Source organism: Heterodontus francisci, chromosome 10, assembly GCF_036365525.1.
Source record: "Heterodontus francisci isolate sHetFra1 chromosome 10, sHetFra1.hap1, whole genome shotgun sequence".
NCBI lineage: Eukaryota > Metazoa > Chordata > Chondrichthyes > Heterodontiformes > Heterodontidae > Heterodontus > Heterodontus francisci.
Genome location: NC_090380.1, coordinates 90,820,658 through 90,835,246, shown reverse-complemented (window position 1 = coordinate 90,835,246; position 14,589 = coordinate 90,820,658).

Below are 14,589 nucleotides of genomic sequence, written 5' to 3'. Positions count from 1 at the left end.
CAAAAGTTGTTCACAATTAATCGGAAGCCATAAGAGACATTATTTCGTTTTTGAGGTTGGATTCAGTTAGAGGCTATTTTAAAGCAGGGCAAGCAGATCATGTTAAAAAAAAACACATTGGATATAGTGAAAAACAAATGCACTCACAACTCGTGCTCTTGAGTTGAAATGCAAACTGTAGGTCGTTCTGAAGGGTTTCAGATCCAGTTTTCCTCCCAACTGTGTACGACATGATAACATTATCGTCTACTATCAATTTTGAAAGCCTTTTTAAAAAAATTAACGTTTTTTAAAATGTCAGGATTCTATGTTGAATATATTCTTTCCAAGATGTTACATATATTGTTCTCTGTTTATAATAAAAATGCTTAAAGTGAGGCAAAAACTATGGGAAAATTTTGTGGCAAATTTATCTCAGCGAATTTGCTTCAGTATTATTTGTACAGTAAACTGTAAAACTCATTATTGATGTTAATAAAAAGAATTCTTGCTGAAAGCATTGCTTACAATTCAAATCTGCATGTTTTTTTTCAATGACTGTTCAAGAGGCAATTTTATTTTAACTGGCAGTCTTATGCTTTCCAAAGAAAATTTTAATTGCAAACATCGATAGGACTCTGTTAAACCTCACCATCTTAGTTATATTTTCAACAGTATAAGATATAAACAAATAATTATGTTCTAATAGACAGCAAGGAGTGTTACATTCTTTTTCCTGTTTCCAGACCTCGCATGTTATATACACACAATTAGGCCGATTCTAGAAGAATAACAACTTCAGTCATTTTTCTTTGCACAGAACGAAGAATCAATGTAATTCCCCCAGTGGTGAAATTGTTGACGGATCAGATTTAAACCATCTGCAGGGACATACAAAAGCTTGTTATGAATTTGTTCTCTGTTAAAATTTCTGCAGCTGTCATGGTTTGGGTGTTAATGGGCGGCTTTTTGTTTTACATTCTAGCAGTGCAGACAGAGAGGATTAAGCGATGGGAACAAAAGACATAGGAAGAATAAACCTCAGTAACACCGAACGGTTATCAAAAGTACCATAACATAGACATAAAACGATTTAAAATTTCCTAAAGGGAATCTAAATATAACTAGGTTTATAGTTGTACTCTCTGCCCATTTCCAACAGCAAAGAAACCCAGGATATTGGAGCATATACAGGAGTGAAAATTATATCAATTTATTAAGTACAAAATCAGATATTGTACACAGTCTATTGAGTAAGACTAAGAAACACTGTTTAATTGATCTAACATGTATTTAGCAAAATACAACTATCTGGATGGATCGTGCACTTTGAAAAACGCGGTTTTTCATTAGAGAAATGCCGATATGTGATGGGTGTGGATAAGTAATAGGTTCGATTCGGAGATTTCCTATTGCATAAGCGTTTATCAACAATACATACGGAACATTTGCCGTGAATTTGGTCCGGTTGGAAACCCTGTAATGTGTACTAAAGAGCTCAGCTCCTCATAACGATGTAGCTAAATACTCGGTTACCTCCATTGGCTTGCAAATTTTATGCAGCTGTGATATCGGTGTCTGGAGAGTGGGCATTTGATTTCTCAAGACTAAATCTATAGAAACGCCTCTAATTTCGCAAGTTCCCTTCGTGGAAAGTAGCAGGTCTATTGATAAATCAGATGCATCGCTAAATTTCAAAGATTTGTAAAGTTAAATGACTGTAAAAATGATTCCTTTAAGACTAGAACACGCATTTTTAAATCATTAAAAGACAGCATTGAATTCCAACAGAGTTTGATTTACTTTTACTCGCATCTGCAGTTAATATATAAAGTCAAGTTCACAAAGTCAAATCCACAAGGCGCACATTTCACATGTAGATTTCTTAGATTTGACTTCAGCGAACAGAACTTTATGGATGTCTTAATCGTAACTTAACTTAATCGTAACCGAGGAATAACATTTGGGGACACTAATTAAAGTGATCAACTAAAGCACTATTCAACATTTTTCACAGTGATGATCAGCTACTGCCTTAATCCATTTATTGGGCTAGCACATCTATTATAAATAGGCGGGTGACAAGTATTGCTCGTCAGTCACATCAACATCCACGACAAATGGGTTTAGACTGTAGAAATTCATAACTACGCCCAGTTACAAATGTCCACTGATTACACCTAATTAAGGAACATGAGAGTGCATTTAAACATCGGCTCCAGGGTTGGAGATGCTGTGTGAATCGGGATTGAGGCTAATGATTATATTGAAACTGCAAAATGGAAGTTCTCAGGAACTGGTGGTTTCACAGCCACATCGCCCAACACAGAAGATGTGGTAGTCTTCCGCAGCTGAGGTTTAAATGTGTACGGTGGAGCGGCTGCAACAGGCAGCATTGGGGATCTCAGGAAAAATCCTTACGCAGTTGCTTGTCCCTCTTGGTTTCCTTTACCAGCTTTTATGATAATATTAGTTGTCATATGCGCATGCTCTCTGAACATTGTGATGTCATCACATATGTCATGATGAAATATAAACCTGTGAGGTAACATTGGATTTAGAGAAAGTTGGTGTCAATCAGTGGTCTGAAACCAAAGTGAATTGGGAGCAATTCTTTTGGTGCAGTTTAAATGCGCTCTAAGTTACAAATGCACCGATGTTCTGAAGGTAGTGTAACATAAACCATAGTTTGCTCTTGTGGGCCAGAGACAACTTTCAAACAAATTAATCCGTACATTGCAGTTGGATGAGATATCCATAGTATATATGCAAAAACCCTCACTGTGAAAAGGCTTTTAATGACTTTCTGAAGGGTTCGTAGCATTTGACGCCCTGTGTTCCACAGAGGTAGATTTCTGGGATGCATTTCAGGCTCTTCTGACTACTCCAAACATGTTATTTCTAACTTTGCATAGATGAAGGCGTCTTACCATCAAAAGGACATTTGATGCAGTGTGGCGTGTGAGAAGAGAGACAAAGTTAATTCCAGAAGGTACAGTTCTAACTTCTGAAGGGAGAATCACAAACTCCATGCGTTTTCATTAGAGAACAGAAGACTGAAAGACATGATCCTGGTTTTTAAAATGCTGAGAGGAATTCTGGGGTTTTGTTCAAATCATCTTTGGCGTTCTGGAGCAGCAGAATCTTCCCTCCAGAGATTAAATAAATTGGATGAAGTCCACGATAGAGCAAACCATGCATGGTCTGTAGAATGAACAGCCTATTCTCATTCTTAATTCAAAGTAAGGAGCAATGTTTCCTCTTCACCATTTCAATGTAAGTCACGGATTCCAAATACGTATAAATGGTCCAGATGTAAGCTTCTGCCATGCACTGCAGCCGTGCCCTAGAACCAAGCAATTATCTTCTGTACAGTACCTTCACTGAAGTAGAACTCTTGAGATTAATTCTCACTTCTTTCAAATTTAATGCAAACTTTTTAAAAAATCAGTATGTATGTGTATAATTACATTACATTAGATGGAATGGAGAAGAGCAGTCTAGAAGCACATTATGAATACACTGCTAATTGGGGTATCGCTGGTAGATTAACCTGTTATCCTGCATGGTTAAGGCATGCTTCTCCACAGATCATTTTCACTTATTTGTAAATATAACAGTTGTGTGTACATATGGGCAGAATCACAAAAATAGTCAAATTCTGCTTGCTGCTATCATGTCCAATTATCCAAACTGTGACTGGGTAAGTAATTATTGCCCAACAGAGCTCAATGTCAACATTACTTTCAGCAACCAGTCCCCATCCACCAACACCCTCCTCCGCCTGGCTGAACTTGTTCTCACATTGAACAACTTCTCCTTCAACTCCACTCACTTCCTTCAAGTAAAAGGTTTTGCTATGGGTACCTGCATGGGTCCTAGTTATGCCTATCTTTTTGTGGGATATGTCGAGCATTCTTTGTTCCAGTCCTACTCAGGCCCCCTCCCCCAACTCTTTTTCCAGTATATTACTAACTGTATCAGTGCTGTTTCCTGCTCCCACCCCGAATTGGAAAACTTAATCAACTTCGCTTCCAATTTCGACCCTTCTCTCACCTTTACATGGTCCATCTCTGACACTTCCCTTCCCTTCCTCGACTTCTCTGTCTCCATTTCTGGGTTTAGGTTGTCTACTAATATTCATTATAAGGCCACTGACTCCCACCGCTACCTTGACTACACCTCTTCACACCCTACCTCCTGTAAGGACTCCATTCCATTCTCCCAGTTTCTCCACCTCCAACGCATCTGCTCTGATGATGTAACCTTCCACAACAGCGCTTCTGATATGTCTTCCTTTTTCCTGAACCGAGGATTTCCACCGCCCCCCCCCCCCCCCCCACTGCAGTTGACAGGGCCCTCAACTGTGTCCGGCCCATTTCCCGCACCTCTGTCCTCACCCCTTCCCCTCCCTCCCAGAACCACGACAGAGTTCCCTTGTCCACACTTTCCACCCCACCAGCTTCCACATCCAAAGGATCATCCTCCACCATTTCCACCACCTCCAGCGTGATGCCACTATCAAATGCATCTTCTCCTCCCCTGTCAGCATTCCAAAGGAATTATTCCCTCTGCAACACCCTGGTCCGCTCCTCCATTACCCCTGCCACCTCGTCTCCTTCCCACCTCACCTTACCATGCAATCGCAGGAGGTTTAATACCTTCCCATTTATCTCCTCTCTCCTTACTATCCAAGGCCCCAAACACTCTTTTCAGGTGAAGCAGCGATTTTCCTGTACTTCTTTCAATGTAGTATACTGTATTCACTGCCCACAATGCGATCTCCTCTACATTGCGCAGACCAAATACAGACTGGGTGACCGCTTTGCGGAACACCTGCGCTCAGTCTGAAAACATGACCCCGAGCTTCCTGTTGCTTTCCATTTCAACACACACCCCTGCTCTCATGCTCACATCTCTGCCCTAGGCTTGCTGCAGTGTTCCAGTGAACATCAACTCGAGGAACAGCACCTCATTTACCGATTAGGCACACTACAGCCTACTGGACGGAACATCGAGTTCAACAATTTCAGAGCATGACTGCCCCCCCTTTTTTATTTTTAGTTTCACTTTTTATTTTTATTTTATTTTAGTTTGTTTCATCATTCACTTTTTTTTATCATGTGCCTGCCCACTTTTTTTTTCATATTTGTGCTTTTGGCTAGGGTTTTCATTATTCTGTCATTTAACATCCCCTCTGCACTAATGTTTTGTCTTTCACCACACTGTTAATACACTCTTTGCCTTTGCCCCATGACCTCCCTGTCAGTTATTCTCTGTGACTCCCTTTTCTTCTCCTTTGCCGCACCCCCACTTTATTTGCTTGAAACCTATTACATTTCTAACCTTTGCCAGTTCTAATGAAAGGTCACTGATCTGAAACGTTAATTTTGCTTCTCACTCCACAGATGCCGCCAGATCTGCTGAGTATTTTGCAGCACTTTTTGTTTTACTTTCAGCAATGATGTGCTTAGACTGGTGAAGGCGCAGCTGGTCTATGTTTAATTATGGTCGAGGTGTACTGCTTGCTGGTTTCTCGACTGCTAGAAACAACTTTAAAAATTGGATAATCTGAATAGGATAGTCAGTGATTGTTGATGCAGTGGCGAACTAGAGTTTTTTTTTTAACTGTTTATGATTAACTTTTGTTTTGGAAGGCTTTACTACCACTGGAATTGTTGTATTTGTACACATATCTATTTTATACTACATGTTTACCAATAGTTTGGTGTCTATGAAAACGTAGAACTAACAGCATGTTTCATAATTAGCTAAACTTCTACCAACATTTTCTACCATACCAAACATGCATTACAGTTGTGACGCAGAGTTGATGTGCCGTGTATTGTACCTCAGAATTGGTTATCTTTGGGTTCAATGAAAGAATGCACTGAGAATGACTGTTTATCTAGCTTGCTGTACCGCTGATGGCACGCAGGAGAGCAAGGGAACAATCAAGCGATACTTGCATTTTTAATTGTAGGACGCCGTTTGACTGCAGCTTTTGTCATGTCAGGTGCACATTGACATGAAAGTAGAAGTTGAACGTGAGTCAGATGCCAGTCTAAAGCCAAGTAGTCTGAATGAAATTCCTCGCCCCTTCGCTGTTAGAAACAGTCTGACAGAGATCTGCTTCATAACGGGAAGTATAGCTGTAGCCCTACTGGTTCAACAGTATTTCTTGATTAGCCGCTGCAACAGTTAAATCCTCGATGACACGTCCGAAGAGGCTGAGTGTTTGCAAGAGCCGCCTGACGCCTGTTTCAGGCCGCATTGCCAAATTGGTTTGTGACTGACAGTAGCATATGGTGTGCATCCTGCAGTCAGTTTCTTAAGCGGTCCCTTTTAAAAGGCCCAAAAAAACTGACTGTGCTACCGTCTAGTGGCCAGGTAAAGAGGTGCATTACTCATTGAATGACAACTGTTTTTTTTTAAAAACAAGCAAATTCTAGGATTCAGGACACAAGTTAGAAAGAGACATTGCAAAACTGAAATTTATTGTATTGGAGAAAAGAAAATTCTGAAGGGAAGGGGATATTTTAACCGACGCTATATATGGCATAGGTTATTTGACGAGATAGAGAACTTAATGATGCGTCGCTAAAATGAATAAGCCTCAAATAAAATTAGAGGCTAGAAGAAATTAAAATTTCAATTCATTGTAGTAGATAAGTGGTACCAAAGCAGTCAATGGTATGGCAGTTAACTCACCAGATAGGAGCTGGATATGTGTTTAGTTGGAGATTGGATCTGAATTTCTAAAAATAGGTTTTGATTGAACTAATTGGGTCTGAAGAGCACATGAAAGCCTGAAGTGAATAGATGAACATTCTGAACCTTTGCTTACTTATTATTTGGAGTTGATGCATATTAATGCAGAACTTTCCCCCACGGTATGGAGAACCACACTAATTAGGCCAGTGCATTACTGTCCTGTGTCTTCATTTTGTTGGTGGAGGTCTGGAACAAGCATCATGCTTGTTGCTTGACCATAGTGTAAGGGCAAGATAAATAAAAGATTCATTAAAATACTGTCAAATAATTTAAACATGAATAATGTACATTTAAATTCATACTAGTTTTACACCAAATTTGTCAGAAACAAAACTTTACCAGACAACATAAAATTAATTCAATATTAGAAAAAAGCCTTAGGTAAACACGTGAAGTTCAAAAATGTCATTTAACGTCAAATGTTTTATGCAAATATATTACCTTTTTAAAAAACAGATTTGACTAATCCAAGAAAATTTTAATAATTGTGCTTATAATCAATATATAAAATTGGGAATGGTAGCATAGCGGTTATGTTGCTGGCTAGTGATCCAAAGGTCTGGATTAATAAATCTGGAGACATAATTTTAAATCCCACCACAACAACTCAGTCAAAATGACACAGAAGGAGGTCATTCGGCCGATTGAGTCAATGCCAGCTCTCTACAGAGAAAGAAAGACTTGCATTTTTATAGCACCTTTCACACCCACCTGACGCCTCAAAGCATTTTACAGCCAATGAAATAGTTTTTTGAAGTGTAGTCACTGTTATAATGCAGGAGGCTTAATCGGTCCCATTCCCTGGTGCTATCCCCTTAGCCCTGTAAATTTATATCCCTCAAGTGCCCATTCAATTTCCTTTTGAAATCATTCATTATCTCTGCTTCCACTACCCTCGCAGGCAGTGAGTTCCAGGTCATTACCACCCACTGTGTACAAAAAAAGGAAAACATTCTTCCTTACATCACCCCTGTCAAAAACCTTAAATCTATGTCCCCATAGTCCATGTACTAGCAGCTAATGGGAACAGTTTTTCTTTGTCCACCCTATGCAAATCTTGTACACCTCCAAATTTCCTCTCAATCTCCTTGGTTCCAGGGAGAACAACCCCAGTTTCTCCAACCTAACCTTGTAGCTAAGATTCTTCATTCCTGGTACCATTCTGTTAAATCTCCTCTGCATCCTCTCAAGGATCTTCACATCCTTCCTAACATGAGGTGACCAGAACTGGATGCAATACTCTAGTTGCTGCCTATCTGGAGCTTTATAAAGGTTCAGCATAACTTCCCTGCTTTTGTACTAAATACCTCTATTTATGAAGCCCAAAATCCCACATGCTTTGCTAATATGTCCTGCCACCTTCAAAGATGATGCCTCTGTCCCAGCATATGCTTTAGAACTGTACCATTTAATCTATATTGCCTCTCCCTATCCCTTTTGCCAAAATGCATCATCTCACACTTCTCTGTATTAAATTCCATCTGTCACTTGCCTTCCCATTCTGCTAGTCTGTCTATGTCCTGTTGTAGTTGATTTGGTATCATCCTCACTGTCTGCCACACCTCCCAAGTTTGGTATCATCGGCAAATTTTGAAATTTTACTCTGTATCCCAATAGACAAGTCATTTATGTATATCAAAAAAGCAGTGGTCCTAGCACTGAACCTTGTGGAACAATGCAGTCTACCATCCTCCAGTCCAAAAAACAACCAATTTAACATGACTTGCTGTTTTCTGTTAAGCCCAATTTTTTATCCAAGTTGACCACCCCCCTAATCCATGAGCTTCAATTTTGTTAACCAGCCTTTTATGTGGTTCCTTGTCAAAGGCTGTTTTAAAATTCATATAGACAATACCCATTGCTTTCCCTTCATCAACCTTTTCTGTTACTTCATCAAAAAAATCAATTAGATTCATCAAGCATGATCTGCCTTTTAGAAGTTCGTGCTCTCCCTACATTAAGTCAAACCTCTCCAAGTGCCTGGTTGTTCCACCCCCCCACACCACCCACCCCCCCCCCCCCCCACCCCCGCCAGATTATTGTGTCTAAAACTTTACCCACCACTGATGTTAAACTGACCAGCCTGCAGTTACTAGGATTGTCCTTGCATCCTTTCTTGAATAAAAATGTCATATTTGCTACTCTCCAATCCTCTGGAACCTTCCCCGTATCTAGGGAAGATTCGGAGATTATGGCAAGCCCTTCCACTATTTCCACTCCCACTTCCTTTAGGAACCTGGCATGCAAGCAATCCAGACCTATCCACTCTAAGTATAGCCAACAATAGTACATCCTGCCTCTCAATTTCCACCCCATCCATTACCTTTACCATCTCCACTTCTACTAATACTGGGAAATTTAAATACAATTAATTAAATAAATCTGAAATAAAAAGCTTATCTCAGACAATGAAACTACTGGATTTTCATTTAAAAACTCATCTGGTTCACTAACCTACTTTTAGGGAAGAAAAATTGGGCCTACATGCCACTCCAAACCAACTGCAATATGGTTGACTATTAATTGCCCTCTGAAATAGCCTACCAAGCCAGTCAGTTGTATCAAACTACTAGAAAAAAGTCAAGTAAGAATAAAACCGGATGATCCACTCGGCATCGATATACACATCAAATACAATGAAGGCACACCCAGCCCTGTCAACTGTGCAAAGTCACTAAGATGTGGGAACTTGTGCCATTTTAGTGAAGCAACAGCCCGATGCTCATACTGATAAAATCATACCTTTCAGCCAATGTCCTCTATTATCATTCATGGGTATGTCCTGTCCCACCAGCAGGACAATCCCACCAGAGGTGATGGCACAGTGGTATACAATCTTCAGAGTCCTCGAAGTTGACTGCAGATCCCATGGCATCAGATCAAGCATAGGCAAAGAAACCTCCTGCTGATTACCACCTACAGCCCCCTCTCAACTGATGAATCATTCTCTTCCATGTTGAACATGACTTGGAAGAAGCACTGACTATAGCAGGGGCACAGAATGTACTCTGGGTGAGCAACTTCAATGTCCATCACCAAGAGTGGTTTGGTAGCACCACTACTGATTGAGGCCAAGTCCTGAAGGACATATCTGCCAGGCCAGACCTGCAGTTGGTGGTGAGAGAACCAACACAAGGGAAAAACCTAATTGACCTTGTCCTTGCCAAACTAGCTGTCAGAGTGACCACTGCACAGTCCTTGTGGAGACGCAGTTCTGTTTTCACACTTAGGATACCCTCCCTTGTGTTGTGTGGCACGACCACAGTGCTAAATGGGATAGATTCAGAACAGATCTATCAGCTCAAAACTGGGCATCCATGAGGCACGGTGGGCTATTACAGAAGCAGAATTGTATTCAACCATGATCTGTAACCTCATGGCCCGGCATATCCCTCACTCTACTGTTACCAACAAGCCAGGGGATCAACCCTAGTTCAAGGAGGAATGTAGCAGAACATGCCAGGAGCAGCACCATGCATCCTAAAAATGAGGTGCCAACCGGGTGAAGCTACAATACTGGACTATTTGCATGCCTAATATCAGAAGCAGTCTGCTACAGGCAGAGCAAAGTGATCATGCAACCAACAGATCAGAACAAAGTTCTGCAGTCCTGCCACATCCAGTTTTTAAAATTCATTCATGGGATGTGGGCATCACTGGCTATGCCAGCATTTATTGCCCATCCCTAATTGCCCTTGAGAAGGTGGTGGTGAGCAGCCTTCTTGAACCGTTGCAGTCCATGTGAGGTAGGTACGCCCACAGTGCTGTTAGGAAGGGAGTTCTAGGATTTTGACCCAGCGACAGTGAAGGAACGGCGATATAGTTCCAAGTCAGGATGGTGTGCAACTTGGAGGGGAACTTGCAAGTGGTGATATTCCCATGCATCTGCTACTCTTGTCCTTCGAGGTGGTAGAGGTAGTGGGTTTGGAAGGTTCTGTCGAAGGAGCCTTGGTGTGTTGCTGCAGTGGATCTTGTAGATGGTACACATTGCTGCCACCGTGCGTCGGTGGTGGAGGGAGTGAATGCTTGTCGATGGTGTGCCAATCAAGCGGGTTGCTTTGTTCTGGATGGTGTTGAGCTTCTTGAGTGTTGTTGGAGCTGCACCCATCCAGGCAAGTGGAGAGTATTCCATCACACTCCTGACTTGTGCCTTGTAGATGGTGGACAGGCTTTGGGGAGTTAGGTGGTGAGTTACTCGCCGCAGGATTCCTAGCCTCTGACCTGCTCTTGTAGCCACGCTATTTATATGACTACTCCAGTTCAGTTTCTGGTCAATGGTAGCCCCTTGGATGTTGATAGTCAGGCTTCAGCAGTGGTAATGCTGTTGAATGTCAAGGGGAGATGGTTAGATTCTCTCTTGTTGGAGATGGTCATAGCCTGGCACTTGTGTGGCACAAATGTTACTTGCCACTTATCAGCCCAAGCCTGGACGTCGTCCAGGTCTTGCTGCATTTCTACACGGACTGCTTCAGTATTTGAGGAGTTGCGAATGGTGCTGAACATTGTGCAATCATCAGCGAACATCCACACTTCTGACCTTATGATTGAAGGAAGGTCATTGATGAAGCAGCTGAAGATGGTTGGGCCTAGGACACTATCCTGAGGAACTCCTGCAGTGATGTCCTGGAGCTCAGATGATTGACCTCCAACAACGACAGCCATCTTCCTTTGCGCTAGGTATGACTCCAACCAGCAGAGAGTTTTTGCCCTGATTCTCATTGACTCCAGTTTTGCTAGGGCTCCTTGATGCCATACTCGGTCAAATGCTGCCTTGATGTCAAGGGCAGTCACTCTTACCTCACTTCTTGAGTTCAGCTCTTTTGTCCATGTTTGAACCAAGGCTGTAATGAGGTCAGGAGCTGAGTGGCCCTGGCGGAACCCAAACTGAGCATCACTGAGCAGGTTATTGCTAAGCAAGTGCCGCTTGATGGCACTGTTGATGACACCTTCCATCACTTTTCTGATGATTGAGAGTAAACTGATGGGGCGGTAATTGGCCAGGTTGGACTTTTTCCGCTTTTTGTGTACAGGACATACCTGGGCAATTTTCCACATTGCCGGTAGATGCCAGTGTTGTAGCTATACTGGAACAGCTTGGCTAGGGGTGCGGCAAGTTCTGGAGCATAGGTCTTTAGTACTATTGCCGGAATATTGTCAGGACCCATAGCCTTTGCAGTATCCCTTGCCTTCAGTCGTTTCTGGATATCATGTGGAGTGAATCGAATTGGCTGAAGTCTGGCATCTCTAATGCTGGGGACTTCAGGAGGGGGCCGGGATGGATCATCAACTAGGCACTTCTGGCTGAAGATTGTTGCAAATGCTTCAGCCTTATCTTTTGCACTGATGTGCTGGGCTCCCCCATCATTGAGGATGGGGATATTTGTGGAGCCACCTACTCCAGTTAGTTGTTTAATTGTCCACCACCATTCATCACTGGATGTGGCAGGACTGCAGAGCTGAGATCTGATCCGTTGGTTATGGGATCGCTTAGGTTTGTCTATTGCATGCTGCTTATGCAGTTTGGCATGCAAGTAGTCCTGGGTTATAGCTTCACCAGGTTGACACCTCATTTTGAGGTATGCCTGGTGCTGTTCCTGGCATGCCCTCCTGCACTCTTCATTGATCCAGGGTTGATCTCCTGGCTTGATGGTAATGGTAGAGTGGGGGATATGCCAGGCGATGAGGTTACAGATTGTGGTTGAATACAATTCTGCTGCTGCTGATGGCCCACAGCGCCTCATGGATGCCCAGTTTTGCATAGCTAGATCTGTTCGGAATCTATCCCATTTAGCACGGTGATAGTGCCACACAACACAATGGATGGTATCCTCAATGTGAAGTCGGGACTTCGTCTCCACAAGGAGTGTGCGGTGGTCACTACTACCAATACTGTCATGAACAGAAGCATCTGCGTTAGGCAGATTAGTGAGGATAAGGTCAAGTATGCTTTTCCCTCATGTTGGTTCCCCCACCACCTGCCGCAGACCCAGTCTAGCAGCTCTGTCCTTTAGTACTCGACCAGCTCGATCAGTATTGGTTCTGCCAAGACAGTCTTGGTGATGGACATTGAAGTCCCCCACCCAGAGTACATTTTGTGCCCTTGCCACCCTCAGTGCTTCCTCCAGGTGGTGTTCAACATGGAGGAGTACTGACTCATCAGTTGAGGGAGGGCAGTAGGTGGTAATCAGTAGGAGGTTACCTTGCCCATGTTTGACCTGATGCCATGAGACTTCATAGGGTCTGGAGTCAATGTTGAGGACTCCCAGGGCAACTCCCTCCTTACTGTAGACCACTGCCCCGCCACCTCTGCTGGGTCTGTCCTGCCGGTGGGACAGGACATACCCAGGGATAGTGATTGCAGTGTCTGGGACACTGTCTGTAAGGTATGATTCTGTGGGTATGACTATGTCAGGCTGTTGCTTGACTAGTCTGTGGGACAGCGCTCCCAACATTGGCACAAGCCCCCAGATGTTAGTAAGGAGGACTTTGCAGGGTCGACAGGGCTGGTTTTGCCGTTGTCATTTCCGGTGCCTAGCTCGATGCCGGGTGGTCCGTCCGGTTTCATTCTTTTTTTATTGACTTTGTAGTGGTTAGGTACAACTGAGTGGCTTGCTGGGCCATTGCAGAGAGCATGTAAGAGTTAACCACATTGCTGTGGGTCTGGAGTCACATGTCGGCCAGACCAGGTAAGGACAGCAGATTTCCTTCCCTAAAGAACATTAGTGACCAGATGGGTATTTACAAGAATCAACAATGGTTTCATGGCCATCATTAGACTAGCTTTTAATTCCAGATTTATTAATTAATTCAAATTCCAACTTCTGCTGTGGTGGGATTGAACCCATGTCTCCAGATCAATACCCTGGGTCTCTGGGTTACTAGTCCAGTGATAATACCACTACGCCACCGCCTCCAGTTGTGATGGTGGTGGATAATCAAACAACGAACTGAAGGAGGAGGTTCCACAAACAGTTCAAAAGACAAGGCTGAAGTGTTTGCAACCATCTTAGATCAGAAATGCCTAGTGGATGATCCTTCTTGGCCTCCTCCTGAGGTCCCCACCATCACAGATGCCAGTATTTAACCAATTCAATTCACTGCACATGATATCAAGAATTGGCTGAAAGTACTGGATACAGCAAAGGCAATATTCCAGCAGTTGTACTGAAGACTTGTGCTCCACAATTACCCACAGCCATGCTGTTCCAGTACAACTACAACACTGACATCTACAAGACAAATTGGAAAAATGGACAAGTATGTCCTGTCCATAAAAAGCAGAACAAATCCAATCCAGCAAATTACTGCCCCATCAATCTACTCTCAATCATCAGCAAAGTGATGAAAGGAGTCGTCGACAGTGCTATCAAGTGACATTCACTGATGCTCAATTTGGGTTCCACCAGGGTCACTTGGCTTCAGACCTCATTACAGCCTGGTCCAACCATGGACAAAAGAACTGAATTCCCAAGGTGAGGTGAGAATGACAGCCCTTGTTCAACAAGGAGCTCTGGTAAAATTGAAGTCAATGGGAATCGAGGGGAAAACGCTCCACTGGCTGGAATCATACCTAGCACAAAGGAAGATGGTTGTGGTTGGTGGAGGACAATCATCACAGTCCCAGGACATCACTGCAGGAGTTTCTTAGGGCAATGTCCAAAGGTCCACCCATCTTCAGCTCCTTTATAAATGGATTTCCCTCCAACATAAGGTCAGAAATGGGCATGTTCGCTAATGATTGCACAATGTTCAGTTCCATTCGCAGTTCCTCAGATAAGGGAGCAGTCCATGCCTGCATTATCTGGACATCATTCAGGCTTGGACTGATATATGGCA